Raw genomic sequence first — 23,896 nt, 5'->3', positions numbered from 1 at the left:
TATGTAAACACTTGCATTTTTACAACACTACAAGTGTGTCCCATCAGGTAATGAAAAGTTCGACACACACTTGTGGTCTTCATCCTCACTTGAACACTTGGGCCAAATACAGGAAATACGTCTTTATAAGTAGTCAAGTGGTCAAGTGCAAAGACCGCAAGTGTGGGTATTTGGACAAGGCTATAATCAGCGCACGCACTACAGGCTTCAAGTGAGCGTTGCGTCCAGTGTGTGACGAAGATTCCATTGAATGATTTGATTGGTCGCGGCTCGGTCTAGACAATCGGAGGCGGGGAAACTGAAGATTCGTTACAGCCCACTTTAAAAACCCGTCAAAACCGACTCACGGGCTCCAAGTCAATGAGAATAAGGGCAGTAATTCATAGAGGACGGTCCTCACATCCCCATCCTCAAGTTTTGTGGTGTTACATGTTTTATCTGAGGTAAACTACGGGGAGAGCTTCATCTGAAGGACGTTTCTCAGTAATTCATCACCATCAAAGAAAATCCGTCCGGTAAGACTGAACGTTTTTAATATTATGATGTTGTTCATATAATTCATTTCATCTGTCATAGATACAATACATGTCGTGGTTTCCCATATTTTTAGTCTTTTGCGACCCACATTTTAGTCGTAGCCTTGTAACAATGACATTATAATTCCTCAAAGGACATATGCAAAACTATTGTCCCTGTGACTAATGAACGCCTTAAACATGTGTTTCTAAATATACTAATTTGTTATACGTGCGTTAATTCATTGTGTGATTTATTTAAATGTCAGTTTGTAAATACGTTCTGTCGCTTAGTAACAGCAGAAACTTTCCTGTCTGTTAAAATGTCTCAAATCCTGGTGCGGTGTCTACCTAGACAGCATTTTTGGGCATCCTAGGTGCGCGTGCAGATTTAAAAACTAAATCATAATCCGCTGAATTTAGTGAGTGCGTGAAGAGGAAGGCGTCTTCGATGCCCCCAAAAGTGTGCACGCACACATGATACCTAAATATGCTGTCTAGGTAGACAGCTCTGTAGGGTTTGAGAGACACAGTCAATAACATATGGTGAAATGTCAGTGTGGTCTAACTGTCTGCTTGTAAAAAAAAAAAAAAAAAGAAGTCTATATTAGTTTGTATTATCTATATTAATAAAAGTCAATATTATTAATATTTAAAAAAATGTTTATTCGCCAAAGAGCAAAGTGTAACCAACATGCAGAAAGCATTTTCTTTGTCGTTTGACAATTGTAGAATAAGAGGAAAAACCCTTTAGATCCTTATGACTGTGTGTCAAGGTCAGTAAATTGTTAAAAATCAGATATTTATGATTTTTATAAAAAGACACTTTTTCAAATAGAAACAAAAATGGAAATCTTGGATCTTCCTGAAAATATTATATTATATATTATATTATATTATATTATATTATATTATAGATTAACTTTCTAAGAACTAGCTGCCTGGTGTAAGTTTATAACTAGTAAGTATATACCTCACCTCTCTCTGTCATCAAAGTTTATTTTTTTCAGACTTCATGTTAAGACTCACTACATGACAGTTTGAATGGACAGGAGTTACTTGTGTTCCTGTATGCACCTGTGCCTTTGTGTTGTATCGTCTCAGAGCGTCTGGGTAGCAGATGCGACCCAGCAGAAGTGACCTAAGTGAAGCCGACATATTCAGTATCGTGTGTTCACTCTGTAGAGCAGGTGTCAGGTGGTTGAGGTGGTAGATTAAGACACAGAAGGTGCTGTGCTCTAACCAGTGATTAGCTGAGGAAGAGTGAAAGCACGATTTCCCTGTCTCTCTCTCTCCTTCTCTTCCTTTCTGTTTAGGTCTGTGCAACCACTGGGGCGTTAGACAGAGCATAATAAGCACATCTTGACTTCAAAAGAATTGATTTCTCTAGTCCTGTCATTTTGAATGCACCTCGTCTTAGATGTCTTAGGCTTGTTCTTCCTGTGTCCCAGTTATCTAAAGTGACACTTCACAAATCAAGATAGGTGAATACATGAAATATGATTCTTATGTGCACATAGACCTGTTTTTCTTATTGTATGCCCCCGAAATATACAGAAATGTCATTGGAACAAGCCCTTAGGACACTCGAAAAACTAATCAAGTTTAGAGTTGTTTAAAAGGTGGTTCAATGGGAAATGCCTCAACGAAGGTTATTTATTCTTATCCTAAGGCATTTTGGGATGGCTATTTATTTTGTATTTGATATAGAATTCAATTTAAGTGTGATGTGAAGTCACACATTAGAGGTGATTTACTAGGACGAGGGGTCAGATCTGAACCATGTTAGCCATAGTAGATTAGTCTGATGTTTGTGATATCAGTGCAGCTGGTTTTTAACTGCTCCTGAATGAAAATGAAAAGCAAACATAATTTATTTGCTTAATATGCGTGAAATGCTAATAATAGTGTGCTGCAAGAGAGTTTGTATCCATAAAGACGCATGGTTTCACGACTCAAGGTGACTTTGTTCTTCTTAAAGGAATATTTTCCCCCAAAATGAAAATGTACTCACTGTCGGCCCTTCCAAGATGTAGATGAGTTTGTTTTTTCATCAGAACAGATTTAAAGAATTTAGCATTACATCACTTGCTCACCAGTGGATCCTCTACAGTGAATGGGTGCCATCAGAATGAGAGACCAAACAGCTGATAAAAATACACAATAATCCACAAGGAATCCACACGATTCCACACGACTTCAGTCAATGTCTTGTGAATTGGAAATTTGCATGTTTGTAATAAACAAATTGCTTCCAAGTTCATAATAATGCTTCCTCCAGTGAAAAAGTCATCACGTTTGAATCAGGAGAGAAATATGCACAGATCAAGCACCGTTTATAAATGAAAACAGTCCAAGCCATTTTAAAAACAAATATGTTGGTGGATTTTCACTGTTGTGAAAGGACAACAGGGGATGGACTTTTTCATCAGCTGTTTGGACTCTGATTCTGACGGCACCTGTTCACTGCAGAGGATCCACTGGTGAGCAAGTGATGCAATGCTAAATTTCTCCAAATCTAGAGAAACAAACTCGTTTACATCTTGGATGGCCTGATAGTGAGTACATTTTCAGCAAATCTTCATTTTTGGGTGAACTATTCCTTTAATGTAATTTTTTTTTTAAATATGTAAGATAGTAGATCATTTATTGATGGACATAATTTTGGGCCTATATCATTCATTTCAAATTCCCAGAGCTTTAGATTCAGAAGTTGCATAACAACATTGATTAGTACTCTTTATGCGTGTTGCTGGATAGAATAACACAATAGAGCCAGAAAGAAAGAAAGGACGTTATTAAACAGATACAGCGCAGCTGGTCTGTTATCACTGGTTCTGTTGAAAGCACTTCACATCCCAAGCAGATTGTGAGTGTTGATGTGACAGCTCTCAGTAGGGTCAATTGTGTGCCTGGAGTGGGCTGAAAACACAGACAGGACCTCCATTACTGCACAATGTAAGACGTCTATTGTATGAAGCCCCACTTGCGGATACTTGTTTTGTTTCACAATTTATACAAACACTTATAGTAAGCAAGTCATGATTGTGCGTCACTGAGGTTTTAAACTGATTCTTGTTAATTATTAAGTATGGACGAGCGGGGAGTGTTGTAACATGCAGTGAGTTGTAACGCAATCTGTTTATCCAATTAGAAATGTGCTACATGGTGATATCATATGTGACCAGGACCCTCCTAAAGAAATAGCATAAGTTGTAAAAGTCAAGCTGCATCCGAAACCATGATTACCTATGATAAATCTATGATTTCAGATGCAGCTTGACTTTTGTCATGTTGCCATTGTCATGTGATGATCAGTGTCGCTTCACTGCCATTCATAACTCCTTTACCGTGGCTTCGGATAGTAAAATGTCTATCGAATGCACACACCAGAATCTCTGCGGTAGTGGTAGGTCATCAGGGTACTTTTCACCTACTACTATTTTTTGAATGCTATGAATTCGGACATAGTCTTTTCACATACTGTTTTCGCCTACTATATTGTATGGAAATAGGCATATTCAGACTAGGGTTGGGTACCGAATGTAATGTATGTAACCGGTATGTACTAGAACTGAATCAGAACGCAGATTTCGGTGCCTCATTTCGGTGCCACTTAAATGCTTGAGCGATCGATTGAAATATTTGTTATCCGAAACGGACATAAGGATCACCGGCACCGCACGTGAAAAATAATTTCTCGACTGAGAAAGTAAGTCGGAAAGGGAAATGAGAGCATCCGAGGAGTGCGTGAATGCAGTAATTACACTTGCTCTGATGGCAGCAGGTAGATACCGTTAGCTAGCTAAGCTAAACATTCTTAAATTAAAATGCCTAAAGCTAGGGTGACCATACATCCTCTTTTCCCCGGACATGTCCTCTTTGTGGACCTACAAAAATGACTTTTAAACTGGTGCCATGGGTTGATTTTCGCAGGTGGGTTAAAGGTTTGAAATATTGCATAAATTACATTTGACTGAAATGCTTGTATTGAAACATTTTGCATTCTACCTATGATAAACCTTCCATGGTCTTCTACATTAACTGTTCCCTCCTGGTGGAATGACCTGCCCAACTCAATCCAAGCAGCTGAGTCCTTAATATTTTCAAGAAACAGCTGAAAACACATCTCTTTCATCTTCATTTGAGCCTCTAACTCTAGCACTCTCTATTATAATGCTAATTCTAATTTATCTTCTTGTTTTTGTTTTATTAAAAAACTTGACCCTCTAACATTTGCACTCTCTATTCTATTTCTATTCTACCTACTTGTTTTATTTATAAAGAAAGAAGAGCCTCTAACACTAGCATTCTCTATTCTTTCTCTATTCTTTCCACTTATTTTCTTTTTATTTATTATAAATAATGACCTTCTAACACTTGCATTATCTATTCTTTTTCTGTTCTATTGACTTGTTTTATTTAAAAATGACCCTCTAACACTAGCATTCCCTATTCTTTTTCTATTCTTTCTACTTGTTTTCTTTTTATTTATTATACAAACAGAATAAGCAAACAAACAAACAAAAAAAAAACCTTGCTACTTATACTGTTAGGCAAAGCCCCACCCACGAACCTGCCCCCTACTGTCCTTTTTTTGAAAAACTAAAATATTGTCACCCTACTAAAGCTAAACTTCCCTTGTAATGACTTGCAATGAGAAGCATTTCTAAACCTGTTGTCCAAGAAAAGAGAACACTATAACGTTTTTACTCCACAACTGCTTCCTTTTGTGCTCTGATGTGGCTTCTTGTCACAGAATGAGGCAGAAAATATGTTCTATACTGTAAAAAGCATATGGTAAAAAGACTATGTTGATTAGCAATGGATTATAAATATACTTAATTATGATGAAAATACCAAAGATGGCTTGAATATCACAGATAAACTATACATTGTCGCAGTCGAGTGTTTATTGTCTTTGTTTTATCATTCAAAACGTTTATATCTTCTGTTTACTCAGTTACAGCAATAGCAATGCCTTTGTCCATATTAGCAAAGAGTATAGGGATGTCCTGAGCACTGTTGCCAACTCTCGCAAGATAAATAAGCAACCGCAGTTTAAAAAACAAGCCCAAAACAAGCCCAATATTTTTTTTTATTTTTTATTATCATCAATATTCATTCGAACCATATTTACTCTTAGTATTAGTATAGGACTACTTGTTTTTTTTATTACAGCCCATGATAATTAATACATTACAAAAACATTGTAAAAATTCAAAATTAGGCTAAAAGAAAGTCATCCCACTCCTCTACGTCGTAGAGTTTCTGTGCGAGGGTGCCCTCTGGCGTCCTGTATGAATGAAACAGACATTAAATGTGTTTATAGCGCTCAATAATGGCCAATCCATCCTATTTTGGGTATTTATTTATTTATTAAAGTATCGGTTCAGGCACCGGTACCGTTTTAAAAGTATCGATTTGGCACCGGTTTCGTAAAAAACCCAAACGATACCCAACCCTAATTCAGACACAGTGTCTGTGTAGAACTATAAAGAATGTACAGGACAAAAAAGTTATTTTCCCTATTTTATTGGCTGTTTTTAATTAAATATTTTCTATGTTGTGTGTTTACAATTTTTAATTAAAATGCTTGGTGGGTGGAATCATTATTTTGAACAAGTAAATTCTTGATTACCACAATAAATTCATGCACAAAATGTAAATTGAGTGCGCTAGGTTTTTAACAACATCACTTGACACAAATTTACATAGTTTACAAAGTATAGACTCCAAAAAAAAAAAGACAAATATAGGAATATTATATCAAAGTTTGATACATATCAACACACATAGTTAAACATTTAAAGAAAATGTAAAAAAATTAAATAAATAAAATAAAAATAAACAAAATGTGTGCACTTCCTGGGCCCTGTACTTTAAGATGTCTTATTGGTGACTTTGTGTAATGGTTTAGTTTGCACGAATTTGGTTAATTTCAGCAGGGCCGCAATATCGTTTTATATTATATTGTATCATGATTGAGGTGTTTGTGTTGGCAAAGCTCTTTTCTGTGTCATATCATGTGTCATTTGTCCAATTTCCATTTTTGGCAGTTATGTTCCAGCATTTCTTGGGAACTAACCACTGAGGTTGTAGATCCACACTGTAGTGTTGGCAGAGCAGCATTGTCGTCCAACATTCAAATTTAGTCAGAGCAGTTTTTCTGGAGTCTAGCAGTCTAACTGGCTGACTTAACGATTTTTAATGCATTCATACTGAGTACATGATTCAGATTCCACCGGAAAACAAGATCCAGTTTCTTTTTTTTTATGATCTGTTGAATTTGAATCATCTGGCCTGGTTCAAACCAGCTGCTGTCTTAGCGGTTTTGGCAGTAAGTCACATGTACAGTAATGAGTAAATGATGACAGAATAGTTTACACATTTACACATCTCTTGAACCCTAAAGCCTACTGTATCATATTTGCCATGCAAATTTCTAATGCCTCCTAAATAATCAACATGATCAAATTTGAATGAAAAACCTGTTGTACACAATCTACTACATGCCTTCTGTTTTCTGATTGATAGTTTATACTTTTTAGCAAGTAAAAGGCCTTTAAATATATTCTAAAAACTTCCCCAGTCAGGTCATGATACATTTGTCTTATTGCTGTGAAATCTTTACTGATTTTTATGAAGTTAACATAAGAATAACTTGTAACTTGTAAATTGTTAATAATATTTTAAGATGAACACTTACTGATTTGAATCAACTTAGGTTTACTTGATTATCCATGCATCATTTTTTATAAAAATCATGTTAAAATGTATAAAATATGATACATGATTTGAAAAACGTTTATTTGTTTATCTCTGAATCATAATTGTATTGTATTGTGTTGTTTTTTTTTACTCTTCGAGTATGAGCTCCATATTGTCCCTATGAGCTGTAAAAGCCTGACGTATCACATATGATACTCATATTTTGTCTAAAGGTTCCATTTAAAAAAATAATAAACTTTTTTTTTTGACTATCATTTCATTGGTCAGGACTTACAGGGTTAACAAGTCATCATTTCCCACAATTAAAATGCTTTAATTCACTTTAAATGATTGGATAAATGATTTGACGGAATGTAACTCCAATTACAATGCCATTAATTCTCGCCAAGTATGCCGCAAGTCAATGAAACATTGTCTCTCTCTATTCATCCAATAGTGTTATTGTTAAAGAGGAAATGAATGCTTAGTATCCTTTGTCTTGAGACCTTGAATGTGATTGGAGGTCTCTTGACGTCGTCAGCTGAGCATTGGCTTCTGATTGGTCGCTCTGGTTCATCAGAGGTGCCAGCAGTATATAGATTTGCCATCAGGTCATGGTGCCATCCCCTCACGATCTTCTGCTCTCACCACGTGACTCAGGAGAAGAACATCAGGGAAGACAGGAGAGGGTGTCCCTTTGTTTGGGGCTGGTGTGTGGACACTGGCACAGAATGGCGTTTGATGGGCCGACCTGAAACGATGCGCCCTGTTTGGACCACTGTTACTCTCTTCTATTGTTGCAGACATGCCAACATGTGGAGGCTTCCCTCATCTGCCGAGCGCCTGACTGACCCAACACTGCCTCAGTGTTCACACTCAGAGCCACACAATAACTTCCTAACAGCGAAACATGCCCCTACTCACCGGAAATGGCAGCTGTGTGGAGAAGCTGTGTGAAGTGAAAACAAATACGGTCACAGCCTCTGAACCTGTAGTGAACTCAAGTAAAATAAGGCACATTCTTATTGAAGATGGAGCCTTTTTTCTGTGAGCAGGATATAATTACTCTAACTTGATTGTTCTTGATATTAATTATGGGACATATAGAGTGAGTACTTTGACTTGCTTTCACATTCTCAATGCTTCTAGCCACTTTTTTTTTATCTTATTACAAAAAAGTTAAAGGAGTAGTTCACTTTCAAATTAAAATGTCCTGATAATTTACTCACCCCCATGTCATTGAAGATGTTCATGTCTTTCTTTCTTCAGTCGAAAAGAAATTAAGCTTTTTGAAGAAAACATCCCAGGATTTTTGTCCATATAATGGACTTCAACAGTTACCAAACGGTTGAAGGTCCAAATTGCAGTTTCAGAGCAGCTTCAAAGGGCTCTACACGATCCCAGCTAAAGGAATAAGGGTCTTATCTAGCCAAACCATCTGTCATTTTCTAAAAAAAATAAAAATGTATATGCTTTATAAACACAAATGCTAGTCGTGCACTAGCTCGACTTCACGCATTACGTGTTTCACCGCACGTGCTTTTATACTTTCTGGTCGCTACGTCACCCCGCCCATGACGTCTCACCCATCCATTGGATTGATTACACATGTGATTCAGAGCGTGGTCACGCTGGAGGCGTTCCCGTAGCGTTTCGACGCAGCGTCTCGTTCCCTTCGGGGAACCATGGTTACATACGTAACCTGGAGACGTTTTTCGCCCTACCCTACCTTTCTGAACCGGAGTACACAGACGAAGAGCTGACCGTGCGTGACCTTTCCAACGGGATTACGTAATATGTGAAGAAGCGCATGCGCAAGCAGAGCTAGAGCAAGACGAGCATTTGTGGTTAAAAAGTACATAAATGTTTATTGTTTTAAGAAAATGACCGATGGTTTGGCTAGATAAGACCCTTATTCCTTTAGCTGGGATCGTGTAGAGCCCTTTGAAGCTGCTCTGAAACTGCAATTTGGACCTTCAACCGTTTGGTAACTGTTGAAGTCCACTATATGGACAAAAATCCTGGGATGCTTTCCTCAAAAACCTTAATTTCTTTTCGACTGAAGAAAGAAAGACATGAACATCTTCGATGACATGGGGGTGAGTAAATTATCAGGAAATTTTAATTTAAAAGTGAACTACTACTTTAATGTCATAGCATTATATAAAAAAATGCATGGTGGATTTATCTGGGGGTTATAAGCTATTGGTCAGCTACCCAAAATGCAATGTGTAAATGAATCTCAATTTCTTTTTTAACTGTGTGTGTTTTTTTTTTTTTTTGACCAGGGTTTTTATTTTTATTTTTATTTTTTTTTACTGTGATTTATCAACTTCGTGCAGTCAGGCAATAGCATTTAATCTCTGCATTTTTTTATGGCCTCACATGCACTCTTTCTTCATGCCATCATTTTATACAATCTGGATTAATGTGACAGCTTACCAGCACATCACTTGCTCCTTCCCTTTTCCTGACATTTATTTATTTATTTACAGCTTAGTAAAGTAATGAAATCTCTCATGTTAGTCACACTTTTTAATCTGTCCCTTCTCACTGGCTAAGGCTTTATTCTTCACACAAAGGTTTCATCCAAAACCTTGTAACTTTAAACAGCCCTACAGTATCTCACCATTATTCCTTATTTACAGCATTTACACCTGCAGAAACTGTTAATGGATAAGAAGAATGTGAAATAAGACTGACTACAGAAGACAAAGAACAACATTGTAGGACTATATTTTACAGTATTTTACTTAATTCTATTTTAGAGTGTCACCTGTTTTTAATGGCTCTGTTCCAAACCTAGTGAGCTGCTTTGCTGTGTACTGCCTACAAAGACAGCTACCTTCAAAGGCAGCATCCCAACTGAATTGGAACCTCAGTAACTGATTTGAAACTTTATTAATAGGCAGCATATATAAAAATAAAGTATAAGAAAGTAAAATAAATAAAGAATAAAAAAAGGTAAAAATAATATAATTATAATAGTAATATGATCTGTATATCATTTTTAATTTTAATTAAACTAAGTTGTATTTATTTATTTAGTTAGTTATTGGTCTTGAAGTAAAATAATGGTCAAATTGACCATTCATTTCTGTTTTTTCACAGGCACAGAGTTGCTGTGGTTTAGTGATAATGTGAATTACAGCCAAAGATCATAATCACTGTCATGGAACATAAAAGACAGGTTGACGAATAGCATTGTTTTCCTGTCACATGTGCCCGCTGTGTTTTATGTGAGTCAAGCCATTTTAGGTCTATTTGTAAGTGGTCTGTGTTTTACCTGTGCTTGGTTTGTGCATGTGTGTTGTTGACTCCACTACCTGTGGCCATCTCAGTGTGGGAACCTGAGCAGCCCCGACTGAGCAGGATGTGGAGCACAGGCCTATAAATAAATCACATTTGTAATGAGTCACACTCCACGCTGCCTCCAGGGAAAGAGACACAGAAAGCGTTGAGGGTGGAAAGAGGGAGTGAAGGAGAGTAGGGGAGGAAAAAGAGGCCAGGCAAAGCTCATCATGATAGCCAATGCCTGATGCCTGTGACGTCTCCAAGCCCTCCACTGTGGCAGCCGACATGAAAAAACTCTTCAAGATCTGACAGATTCATTCTGAGCCTGAAGCTTCTTTTTGAGATGAGAGCGAGAGAGTTTGCCTGGGATGAATGAGATCTGCTGAATCTCCTTGCTGGGAAGCTGCGCTGGAAGCATGTTACATACCTCCATGTGACGATCATCCCCTCCCATAGGAGATGCACCTGCATGCATTATTTATTATTCTACAGTACACTTGCTTTATTTACAAACAGAATGGCCTGTACACTTTAAAAAAATGCTGAGTTAAAAACAACCATTTCTGGGTTATTTGGCAATCTAGCGCTGGGTAAATATTGGACGGAACACATGCTGGGTTATTTTGATTTATTTTATTGTTTTTGTTTAATGTTTTGTTGTTTTTTGACATAGTGCTGGGTCAGTCAACCAGTTGAAGGTTTTTCATTTTAAATAATACAAATGCACTCATCTATCTATCTAGTGCTGGGTAAATATTGGACAGAACACATGCTGGGTTATTTTGATTTATTTTATTGTTTTTGTTGAATATTTTGTTGTTTTTTTTGGAAGGTTTTTCATTTTAAATAATAAAAATGCACTCGTCTGTCTGTCTGTCTGTCTGTCTGTCTGTCAAGAACAGTTCATATACAATGTTTTTTATTCAATGGCTAGTCAGTATTTTGTAATCATAAAATACTCAAAAACATTCAGTAAATATCAATCTTATATTCATTTTGGAAAAGTTTCATCAGAAATAGCTTCACCTTGTGCCATCTCGTCTGTCAGACGAGTTTAAGTTTGCGTCAAACGCAAAGTGCGACCACAGCTGCGACAATAGCACAGTAGATCAATAGCGCTCCTGTTGTAATTTGTGGAGCGGATGGAAACATTGTTACACATGACAGACAATGATGTCACATCGTGTTTCAGCCCTGGTTGCGCATTCGTTTGGCGAGAGGTGAAACTTCCAAGGTGGGGTGTAGATCCGGTGTAGGCTAGCTTCCAAGCAGTTGTTAGCTGCGACATAAATAAAAATTAAAAAAAAGGAAAAATGTGAGACTACAGACATTTTCTCATTTGTGCAGTAATAATTTGATAGGAATACAATTTTGGTTACACTGACCCAGCGCTGGGTAGTTATGTGAGGGGGTTCATCATTTTTATTGACTGTGAAAATGACCCAGCAGCTGAGTTACAGAAAAACTACCCAGCACCTGGGTAAAAAAAATATTAAAAATAACCCAACAAAATGACCCAACAGGATGAACCCAGCATTTGGGTTAAAAAAAATAAAATAACCCAGCATTTTATAGAGTGTATCATTACTTGTTTTACATACACTACCTTTCGAAAGTTTGGGGTCAGAAATATGTATATAGTAACTTTCTATTCATCAAAGAATCCTGAAAAAAATGTATCAAGGTTTCCACAAAATAAGTAAATAAATATTAAACAGCATGTAATATAAATGTTTAAAATAAAATGTTTCTTGCAAATCGGCATATTTGAATGATTTCTGAAGGACACTGTAGACTGAAGTAATGACTGCTAAAAATTCAGCTTTCCCATTACAGGAATAAATTACAATTTAGAATATATTAAAATGGAGCACAGTTATTTTAAATTGTAGTAATTTTTTCACAATATTACTGTTTTTGCTGTACTTTTCATTAAATGCAGTCTTGGTGAGCATAGAGAAAAAAATCGTTCTGACTCCAAACTTTGGAACGGCAGTGAACATTTTCATGTTATTTGTCAGATTAAAAGAGGGACGAAGGGTTGACAGTTGATGTCTAAATTGGTGTATTTGGAATTAATCTCCATCAGACAGATCTCATTAATCACTGAGTTCTCAAATGAAGTGCAGTACATATGAAGACGAGCACTAGACTGTGATCAGCATAAGAGCAACGGATAACAAAGGACACTTGAGTAGCTCTGATGTTTTCACTTTGATGTTTTCCATTTGATATCAGCATCATCCCATGTAGATTGGTGTATACTTGTAGACTTGTGAGGGCCTGCCCCGAGTCTTTGTGACAGCTGTTATGAACTAGGGCTGCTTGATGTTTGAAAGAACTGACATTGCGATATTTTATTTTTACACCAAGAATGATCACCAACACACAATAACATTCTGTTTACACTGACCCAGCGCTGGGTAGTTATGTGAGGGGGTTCATCATTTTTATTGACTGTGAAAATGACCCAGCAGCTGAGTTACAGAAAAACTACCCAGCACCTGGGTAAAAAAATATTAAAAATAACCCAACAAAATGACCCAACAGGATGAACCCAGCATTTGGGTTAAAAAAAATAAAATAACCCAGCATTTTATAGAGTGTATCATTACTTGTTTTACATACACTACCTTTCGAAAGTTTGGGGTCAGAAATATGTATATAGTAACTTTCTATTCATCAAAGAATCCTGAAAAAAATGTATCAAGGTTTCCACAAAATAAGTAAATAAATATTAAACAGCATGTAATATAAATGTTTAAAATAAAATGTTTCTTGCAAATCGGCATATTTGAATGATTTCTGAAGGACACTGTAGACTGAAGTAATGACTGCTAAAAATTCAGCTTTCCCATTACAGGAATAAATTACAATTTAGAATATATTAAAATGGAGCACAGTTATTTTAAATTGTAGTAATTTTTTCACAATATTACTGTTTTTGCTGTACTTTTCATTAAATGCAGTCTTGGTGAGCATAGAGAAAAAAATCGTTCTGACTCCAAACTTTGGAACGGCAGTGAACATTTTCATGTTATTTGTCAGATTAAAAGAGGGACGAAGGGTTGACAGTTGATGTCTAAATTGGTGTATTTGGAATTAATCTCCATCAGACAGATCTCATTAATCACTGAGTTCTCAAATGAAGTGCAGTACATATGAAGACGAGCACTAGACTGTGATCAGCATAAGAGCAACGGATAACAAAGGACACTTGAGTAGCTCTGATGTTTTCACTTTGATGTTTTCCATTTGATATCAGCATCATCCCATGTAGATTGGTGTACACTTGTAGACTTGTGAGGGCCTGCCCCGAGTCTTTGTGACAGCTGTTATGAACTAGGGCTGCTTGATATTTGAAAGAACTGACATTGCGATATTTTATTTTTACACCAAGAATGATCACCAACACACAATAACATTCTGTTTATTATAACCCTGTGCTGCACTTTTGCCGCCACTTTAAATTCTCCATCTCTTTAAAGGGGTCATGAACTGCCTTTTTTATTATTTTGTACTGTTCTCTGAGGTCCACTTATAATGTTATCAAGATTTTTTACATCAAAAACATCTTCATTTAGAAGTAATAGGCTATTTTCTGTCCTGTTTTGACCCCCTCATTGGAACGCTCTGTTTGAATGGATTGTAGACTCGGAAGTAAACGGCCACTGCTATGATTGGCTAACAGTTGTGTATGTTTGACAGCCTACATCCTTCATAGATGGGCACTGCTGTGAATTAGGTTCAAAAAGCATAAATACTCAGTAGCTTACATATCAAACTATCTGTAATAACAGACAAAGCAATAGTGACCACGTAATAAAAACAGTTAATCACACTTGTGTGATGCAACGTTACTGTCGGATCCAATATAGTCGGCACAGCATTGTCTTTTAGTTTCAATCTTTCTGAAAATCCTGCATCGAATCCTGTTTGTATGTAAACGAATCTGTGGTGAAATGAAGTGAACGAAGAACCAAGTTCTTACGCAGACTGGAACTTCATTAAAAATAAAGTTCACTCTTTCCAATGTTGGGATCAGAAGGAAGGCGATGCAAAGACTGATTTTTCCCCCACAACTTGGCACAGCACAGCATCTTGTTGTCTTCTGAGCATCTTTATCATTTGATTTCTGCATAGACCTGTGTTTGCCTCTTTCGTTATTTACACTTCATGCATGAATCGGTCGGCGGGGCTAAACAGGCAGTGATGTAGAAGCAGGTGTTGATTGCTGGGTTTAACCACACTATTACGTCATGAAGTGGCACACTCCACAACCTGCTGTTTTGGCAGACTGGCTTCAATATAAGCTGGTTTTAGACTAACAAGAAAGTTTAGAGTTCTGAAACTTACAGGGCTGGCAACTAACAACTAAAGTGCTTTTATAGTACAATGACCTCTTATATGTCAAAAGATTTTTGATTTCTCAGTTCATGATGACCCTTTTAAAGCAGGATGGACTGTCAGTGTTTTTAGTGTTTGTCATTGGAATACAAGGTGTTTTTATTATGACAGTCAGAAAATATATTTTCTTACTTGACACGCTTGTTTATGTCTTGTTTATGGATCTGTCCCCTGCACAGCTGACTGTTATCCACACACTTCAGCATTAGCCTTGACAGAACGTCTGCTCTTCACATCACAGGATGAACGGTGTGATGCTAGCGTTATACATCTCTGCTTGTCACATGACTGAGTGTGAATGTTCTGTGCTATTTTTGATGCCAAATGAAGACTCTGGATGTTTATCCTGCAGTGAGGCGGGCATGTGATGCAGTTTTAATCCAGTTTAGCCCCTGTGTGACGGCTTTGAAAAATCCAACAGATTTTGCACTTGTGTGAATGTGTGTTGGATTGTATTTGTGGAGTATGACTCATTTAAAACATCGCTGTATTAGCTGCAATTCTAAAATAGGAGAGAAATGTCATTGTCAATCTCTTAGTCTGTTTAATCTCCTCCATTTCTCTTGTGGAGTGAAAATATGATTATACCAACCTACAGATATTAAAGGAATAATTTACTCGAAATGAAAATTCTGTCATCATTTACTCAATCTCATGTCATTCTGAACCCGTATGACTTTATTTCTTCAGTGGAATCGGACAGGATTTGCTGTTCTTTTCCATAGAATGTGAAGTGAATTGAGGCAGTCAGGCTACAAAATTAGGTTCAAAAAGCATAAATACTCAGTAGCTTACATATCAAACTATCTGTAATAACAGACAAAGCAATAGTGACCACGTAATAAAAACAGTTAATCACACTTGTGTGATGCAACGTTACTGTCGGATCCAATATAGTCGGCACAGCATTGTCTTTTAGTTTCAATCTTTCTGAAAATCCTGCATCGAATTGTGCCTGTTTGTAAACGAATCTGTGGTGAAATGAAGTGAACGAAGAACCAAGTTCTTACGCAGACTGGAACTTCATTAAAAATAAAGTTCACTCTTTCCAATGTTGGGATCAGAAGGAAGGCGATGCAAAGACTGATTTTTCCCCCACAACTTGGCACAGCACAGCATCTTGTTGTCTTCTGAGCATCTTTATCATTTGATTTCTGCATAGACCTGCGTTTGCCTCTTTCGTTATTTACACTTCATGCATGAATCGGTCGGCGGGGCTAAACAGGCAGTGATGTAGAAGCAGGTGTTGATTGCTGGGTTTAACCACACTATTACGTCATGAAGTGGCACACTCCACAACCTGCTGTTTTGGCAGACTGGCTTCAATATAAGCTGGTTTTAGACTAACAAGAAAGTTTAGAGTTCTGAAACTTACAGGGCTGGCAACTAACAACTAAAGTGCTTTTATAGTACAATGACCTCTTATATGTCAAAAGATTTTTGATTTCTCAGTTCATGATGACCCTTTTAAAGCAGGATGGACTGTCAGTGTTTTTAGTGTTTGTCATTGGAATACAAGGTGTTTTTATTATGACAGTCAGAAAATATATTTTCTTACTTGACACGCTTGTTTATGTCTTGTTTATGGATCTGTCCCCTGCACAGCTGACTGTTATCCACACACTTCAGCATTAGCCTTGACAGAACGTCTGCTCTTCACATCACAGGATGAACGGTGTGATGCTAGCGTTATACATCTCTGCTTGTCACATGACTGAGTGTGAATGTTCTGTGCTATTTTTGATGCCAAATGAAGACTCTGGATGTTTATCCTGCAGTGAGGCGGGCATGTGATGCAGTTTTAATCCAGTTTAGCCCCTGTGTGACGGCTTTGAAAAATCCAACAGATTTTGCACTTGTGTGAATGTGTGTTGGATTGTATTTGTGGAGTATGACTCATTTAAAACATCGCTGTATTAGCTGCAATTCTAAAATAGGAGAGAAATGTCATTGTCAATCTCTTAGTCTGTTTAATCTCCTCCATTTCTCTTGTGGAGTGAAAATATGATTATACCAACCTACAGATATTAAAGGAATAATTTACTCGAAATGAAAATTCTGTCATCATTTACTCAATCTCATGTCATTCTGAACCCGTATGACTTTATTTCTTCAGTGGAATCGGACAGGATTTGCTGTTCTTTTCCATAGAATGTGAAGTGAATTGAGGCAGTCAGGCTACAAAAATCACAAAAACGTGCATTATATGTTCCACTTCATCTCTCATTCACTTTTGTGTATTAATGAGGTGTACAGATTACTTTTTATGATGCTTTTTGTCATTTTGGGACCTCAACAATAATAGTTCCCATGCATTATATAAAAAAAGTTCTGCTTGGACATTCTGCAAAATTACTACTTTTGTGTTTTTCTGCTGAAGAAGGTCATTTGTGTTTAAAATAAGAGTGAGTATTTTTTTTATGTAGATTTTTTTTGTGATTTTTGTTTTGTTACTGTCTTTCTGCAAGGGAAGAGCCACTTAAATTTCCCCAATACCTAAAGCTAAAACAAGTCTCCCATTATGTTGTTTTAGTAATAACCTGATTAATTTTTCTTGGAATAGAGTGAATATGACAGAATACAGTTAATCTGAGATTATAATCCAGATGGTAGGGAGGACAGAGGGCTGTTCGCAGCAGTTCCAAATCCTTTATCAGTTAATTAAAGACCTGGACCTTTTGACTGAGAAATTAGCCTGGATATTACAGTGTAGGTTTAACGAATTGAAGAGCAGAGGTGTGTGAGTATATGCCAGATACACACAGCTGGCATGTCTGTAAGCAATCACACAGCAGGCATCATTTAAGAGCAGGACACCAAACCACGTACACAGCTCACGCACATCTGAAAGCTGAGGGCAAACATTCCAGTGCTGTGTAAACCCCTGGACCGAGTGACGTCCTGATGCAGCTCTGCCCACGTCACTGATGCCGTGGAGTTGCATCAGCTGTCTCACTGGTCTCGCTGTTAAGGGGGTGCAAGATTTTTTTGTCTGCATCTCTTTTTTTCTTATCTTTCTTTCTGTCTCACTTCATCTCATTTTGTCTTTCAGTTTACTTTTGTAAATAAGATTCTGTGGTATTTGGAGACAAAGAGATATTTCTCTCACATTATTTGGGACATTTGAGGACTGTTTCACCCTAGAAAATCAAGCTGTGCCTGCATTAAACACTGTCCTAATGTCCCCAGGAGAGATGTACTGCTTGTGTTATTAGTATTAAACTTACAGTAGATGCACCACATACTTTTCTAATTGAAAGGTTAGCTGTAGAGATGCTAAAAACAAAAATACATTTTTTTTAAAAGAAATTATACTTTTATTAAGGACTTATTAAATTGATCAAAATTGACAGTAAAGACATTTATAATGTTACAAAAGATTTCTATTTCAAATAAAGAAGGGACACTAAATAAGAAGGGACACTACATCTAGAGACCAGAATATCATAGAGACTTGTGGGTAGGTTTTTTGTATTTTGACATGGGCTAGTAAGCAACCACCTAGCAACCTACCAGAACACACTACCAAACACCTAGAAACGACCTAGCAACCTCCGAGAACACTCTAGCAACCAGGGCCGGCCCAAGCCTTAATGGGGCCCTAAGCAGAATTTTATTTGGGGGCCCCTCTGTGCTGCCAATAAGACTGATTATGGTCAGTGCTTGATTATTCACACACTATAAATCTAACACACTCATTATCAATTTTATATGTTGTAGCTGTGTTGCTTACATCATACCAGTGTCTGCCTGGCATGTTTTTACCTTTCTACAATTTTTAATTGTAACAGTAGCAAACCCACAGGAGTGGTCAGGTGCTAATTTGCACTTTAACATTCAAAGTCTTACAGTACTAAGTGGCATACTTAATGTGGTGTACTGAAAAATTTAGTGGATATTTTGAATAAAAAAGGAAAATCTAAATAAAAGTGATACATCTGTCATACAGCGCTATTGTGCCTGCATGATGCGTTGCTATGTAAATAATAAGATGAAATGTATAGTCTGTTTAATTAATATTGCGTTTTTATATAATTACCATTGTCCATTGATGTTTGATGATCTGAATCTTTTAAGTGTGACAAATATGCAAACAATTAAAAAAACAGGAAGGGGGCAAAAACTTTTTCACACCACTGTATAAAAAAAGCATTTTTGTAAGAAAAAGAACCATATTTAAAACTTTATAAACCGTAATCTCTAGCTTCCGCTAACTGTTGTACACGCGTTCATGAGAGAGTCACGTTCCAGCGGATGACATAGAAGGTAGGCGTAGTGTAAGGTCCAGTGAGAATATGCTAATCTCATGAGAACCAAGATTTGTTTACAGGAGCAAAGGAGGCAAGTTTCCTTACTTTAGTAAAGGAAAACCAGTCTTCTCTTGGCTTATATTGAAATCCTCTGACTTTTTTCTTTACAAATCCTCATTTTGTATTTCTAATTGACCGGTGTTTTGGTGTTTTTTTTATAATGGATGGACACAGTTTATTGGACTTCTATTGGACTATCGAATATCACCCATTCACTGCCATTATAACGCTTGGAAGAGCCCAGACATTTTTAAATATAACTCCAATTGTAATCGTCTGAAAGAAGAAAGTCATATGCACCTAGGATGGCTTGAGGGTGAGTAAATTATGGGGTAATTTTTATTTTTTGGATGAAGTATCCCTTTAATCACTTTCTTTCCACCTCTTGCTCTAATCCATTCGATTTCTTTCTCTTTTGCACTCAAGTTTTCGCTGCTGTTTAATCTCATGACAGAGAGGGATGAAACAGTCTTAATAATAGTAATTTATGGACACTTTAAACACATTCGTAGGCTGTTAATGAACATTGATGTGTCGTTGCAGCACTTCTAATAAGTGCTTTTCACAGACACAGAGCTAAATCAGCTCCTGACAACACCACATCATGTTACAACAAATGCAGCATTCATGCTTTTTTGCATGTGACTGCTTGATGTCATGCAGACATAATGAGTACAGATTAGCATGTCCCAGCCTCTTTTTGAGAATGTGGGACATTGTTACATCAGTAGGGAGGCGATATTATGACTCTTCGGAAGTGTGCGCCTGTTCTAGCGGGTTTAGTCTAGATGAGCAATTGAAAGCAGGCTGCGTTGAGTATTTAATCTGTGAATAAACTTCTCATTATTCAAGAAACTTGACCCAGTTGGCAATGCTGTTTCTTCCCCAGTGTGTTTAGTAGTTGCCAGACATCAGAGTAGAATGAAAACAAATTCTGTTTGTGTTTTTCAGACCCGGTTGAAAGTCGTCGCATGTTCCGGTGCAAAGCGAACGCAGTGGCTATTATGTGCTTGAATATGCGACAATTGACTCTGCCCAAAGCCTTGAACTCCTCCGGCCAATCACGTGTAACCATATATTTGTTACGGTCAGGCCAGTGTCTGTCTGATTAGCGGAGTGCATGAAGGACAGGCTGGTTCTCCATTCAGCATCTTGGCACAGACATCTGCCCCCATCATAGGTCTGCTTCCCATTTCATGATACATTCACAAATTTAAGGTTCAATGTTTTTTTTAAATTAGGGAGCCCAATGAATTACCTTTTCAGCCATTCGAGTGCCCTGGCGAGTTTGAGCCGAGGAGGCCCCACTGGTATAATGACGCTTGGCACAATCACCCTTCTGTTCCTCCAACCCTGTTCCCAGGAAACCACACAGCATGCCCAATTGTGTACCGTGCTTTGCTGCCCAACCACATTGCTCTTGGCGTGACTGCGCAGCAAGCCGAGTAACGTGGCATCTCGCTGGATTATTCAGAGTTTATCTTCTCAGAGTTCACACCGATTCATTTTCTGCTCGATTATTAATTCAAGTTTGGCGGGGCGTAGTGGGGAAAAGCGAGGGGGTAGAAGACAGAAAAGGAGCTAGACGGAGAGGGAACTTGTGGTTATGCCAGCCCAGAGTTTCAAGCATGAAGAGAGCATGGCTGTTATGTTAAGCCTCTCCTAATTAAAAGCAAAGGAATGGGAAGAAAGCAGTAAAAAAATAAAAGCGAGATGAACGAACAAAGAGGGCCAGAACTAGTTCTAAGCTGGTCATAGCTGGTTCTGCTGGCTTCCTCAATGGGCCCGCTGGTTTGGAGTGTAGGTTCCCTCCCCTCCTCTTTCCCCCTACTTCTGTTTATGCTTTGTAGCTAATGTGATACTAAGGCTTCGTCCTTTCAGACCAGGATTGGGAATACCAGGGGGCCAAATGGGAGCCTGGAGACGCATGTCAGCCTGTGCTTTCAGGACTCAGCACTCCAACAGGTCCATCATAAGAAGCCACAGGGAGTCATGCACCAATGAAGGCAGGAAGAGACCACAAAAACAGCTATAGAGACATCATGAGCCATATAGTGAAAGGAGGAAAGCGAGAACAACACCTCTCAGTTGAGTCAAGAAAGTGATGACTTATTCAGTTGTACGGTATCGGAGCAAAAGGTTACTGGCTGTTTTGCAAAGTTAATTTGGCAGTGGCAGAGGTTTGATGGAGCTGTTTTGTCATGCAAGAAGGAAGAAACACATGAGAGAAATACTGAGAGCCAAAGTCTTCTGTCTGTCTCTAAGGCCTGTAAAGGAAAGTAATTGTTTTTTATTTATTTAAAACTTTCAGGCCATCATTCAAAGTTTGTCTTGATGAACCTTCTTTTTTCTGTTGTTAAAAATGATACTTATTGCAGTTATATGATTTTTTTTGTTCATTGTAACACAGTGTCTACACCAGATACAAGGAATCAAAGCGATCCAAATACTCTGTTTCTCCAAGAGTAGTTCACATGAAAACTAACCATAGAGAAAATGCAGATCACATTAATGCATGCTATATCACCCTTAGTGGCGACATTGAGAATCAGTGTTTCCCATACATTGATTTATTTGTGGCGGCCCGTCACAATATCAAAACTGACTGCCACAAATAGATTTTCCAAAAGGCTTTGACTTCGTTGAATAAACTGAGCACTGCTTTTCACTGCATTTCAAAATCAAAATACGGTGCGGGTGCTTTTATATCACTGTATTTCTGAAGGAATCCGACTGTCTTCAGAAAATTTTGGATGCCATTTTCGTTTCATCTTGCATGTAATGTCTGACAAAGCAGCGTTTGTGAGCGGAGCGCTGCTTTGTGTGTGGAGATGGTCCTCACTGCAGAACACAGGATCCAGGGGGTGTTGTTGGATCCAGATCCAACTCCTCCCACCTTACATATACCTAAACCTACCCATCTCCACCCCCTGATCCCTAAACCCACCCATCTCCACCCCTAAACCTACCAATCTCCACCCCCTAGATGTGGATCCAACCACGCCCCCTGGATCTTGTGTTCTGCAGTAAGGGGTTACTGTGCGTTACCGGGGAAACCTCTATATCTCCCGCTCTACAAGCACCTCCTGCTGGCAGAGAATGAGTTTGCATATATGCCGCCACAAATAGAGTGTAAAGTCTGTGGGAAACACTGGAGAATGCAACTCGTGCCTGAGCTTAAAGTCAGTGTGACATCAGAATTAACAAATATTATTTTTAAATGGAATATTGCAGTGTTTATTATAAATAATTAATCCCTGGCATCATTTGTTTTTTAAAAATCATACGCCCCTGTAACCCTATGATCTAAAGACAGAAACAATACTGTACTAGGCCTACATCGATGTTTCCTGTCGGCTCAGTTTTGGAGTGGATTTTGCTGTTCCGATGAGCATGAATGGTATACGAGTGGAGCGACTGAGCGGAGCGCACACGCATAGAGGGGGATAATACGCAGAGCGTCACACCACGTAAAAGTGAAACCTGAGCGGTGAACTAATTTTCGGCAGCCAAAATTTCGGTGCATCTCTAATTATTGGCGACATCAGAAATTGATATTATATAATAGATGCTTTTTTGAACATTTTAGAAATTAAAAAATATTAAAAAAAGATTTTTTACACGGCACCCCTGCTCTCGACAGACGGCACCCCGGTTGGGAAACACTGGATTAGACCACAGCCCTTCCAGAATGATAGCACACACTTGTCACAGTATATCAAAAAGTTGTACCCGCTCATAAAAATAGCAGTTTCGATAAAAAATAATAATGATATCTATGAAATTCAAGTATGTACCTAAAAATGATCCAGTGTGGCATGTGTTTTCAACAATGTAATAAAAATAAATTAAAAAAACAGCTTTTCAGAATATTTAAAGGAACAGTTCACCCAAAAATTGAAAATTGCTGAAAATGTACTCACCCTCAGGCCATCCAAAATGTAAATGAGTTTGCTTTTTCATCAGAACAGATTTGGAGAAATTTAGCATCACATCACTTGCTCTACAGTGGATCCTCTTAAGTGAATGGGTGCCGTCAGAATGAGCGTCCAAACAGCTGATAAAAACACCACAGTAATCCACAAGTAATCCACTCCAGTCCATCAATTAATGGAGTTTTTATGAAGTGAAATGCTGTGTGTTTGTAAAACATCCATCCAAGACTATAATTTCTGGCCAAAATATGAGGTATAATCCATAATAACGCCATCCCCAGTTGTCCTCTCACATCAAAATTCACCAAAACATTTTTTTAGAGCTGTTTTGAACTGTTTTCACTTGTAAACTATGCTTGATCTGTGCATATTTCACTTCTGATTCAGTCAAAACGACTTTTCCTCTTGAAGAAGCAATATTATGGATTATGAAGTTGAAATTGAAGTTAAAAAGACGGAATGATGTTTTTTTCTTACTAAAGTGCATCTTTTCACTTTAGAAGATGTTAATTGATGGACTGGAGTGGATTACTTGTGGATTATTGTGATGTTTTTATCAGCTGTTTGGACTCTCATTCTGACGGCACCCATTCACTGCAGAGGATCCATTGTTGAGCAAGTGGTGTAATGCTACATTTCTCCAAAATCTGTTCTGACGAAGAATTAAACTCATCTGCATCTTAAAATGGCCTGAGGGTGAGTACATTTTCAGCAAATTTTCATT

The 23,896-nt window shown here is 37.7% G+C and overlaps 1 protein-coding gene across 2 annotated transcripts in view; it reads left to right on the top strand.

The window, feature by feature from the left end:
• Positions 1-298: 298 nt before the first annotated feature.
• Positions 299-23,896, top strand: part of LOC107718202 (sodium-coupled neutral amino acid transporter 3-like) — a 49,186-nt gene continuing 25,588 nt past the window's right edge. Inside the window, exon 1 of one of the 2 annotated variants that reach the window (XM_016525181.1) lies at positions 299-515. The gene's annotated coding sequence lies outside the window, so the exon portion shown is untranslated. The remainder of the gene's footprint in view (positions 516-23,896) is intronic. The other variant, XM_016525180.1, reaches the window with a different exon arrangement.

The sequence above is a fragment of the Sinocyclocheilus rhinocerous genome, unplaced genomic scaffold (assembly GCF_001515625.1).
Source record: "Sinocyclocheilus rhinocerous isolate Xijiao unplaced genomic scaffold, SAMN03320098_v1.1 scaffold1111, whole genome shotgun sequence".
In the NCBI taxonomy this organism is placed as follows: domain Eukaryota; kingdom Metazoa; phylum Chordata; class Actinopteri; order Cypriniformes; family Cyprinidae; genus Sinocyclocheilus; species Sinocyclocheilus rhinocerous.
Note: the sequence above shows the minus strand (reverse complement) of the source record. Positions and strands in the feature narration are given on the sequence as shown.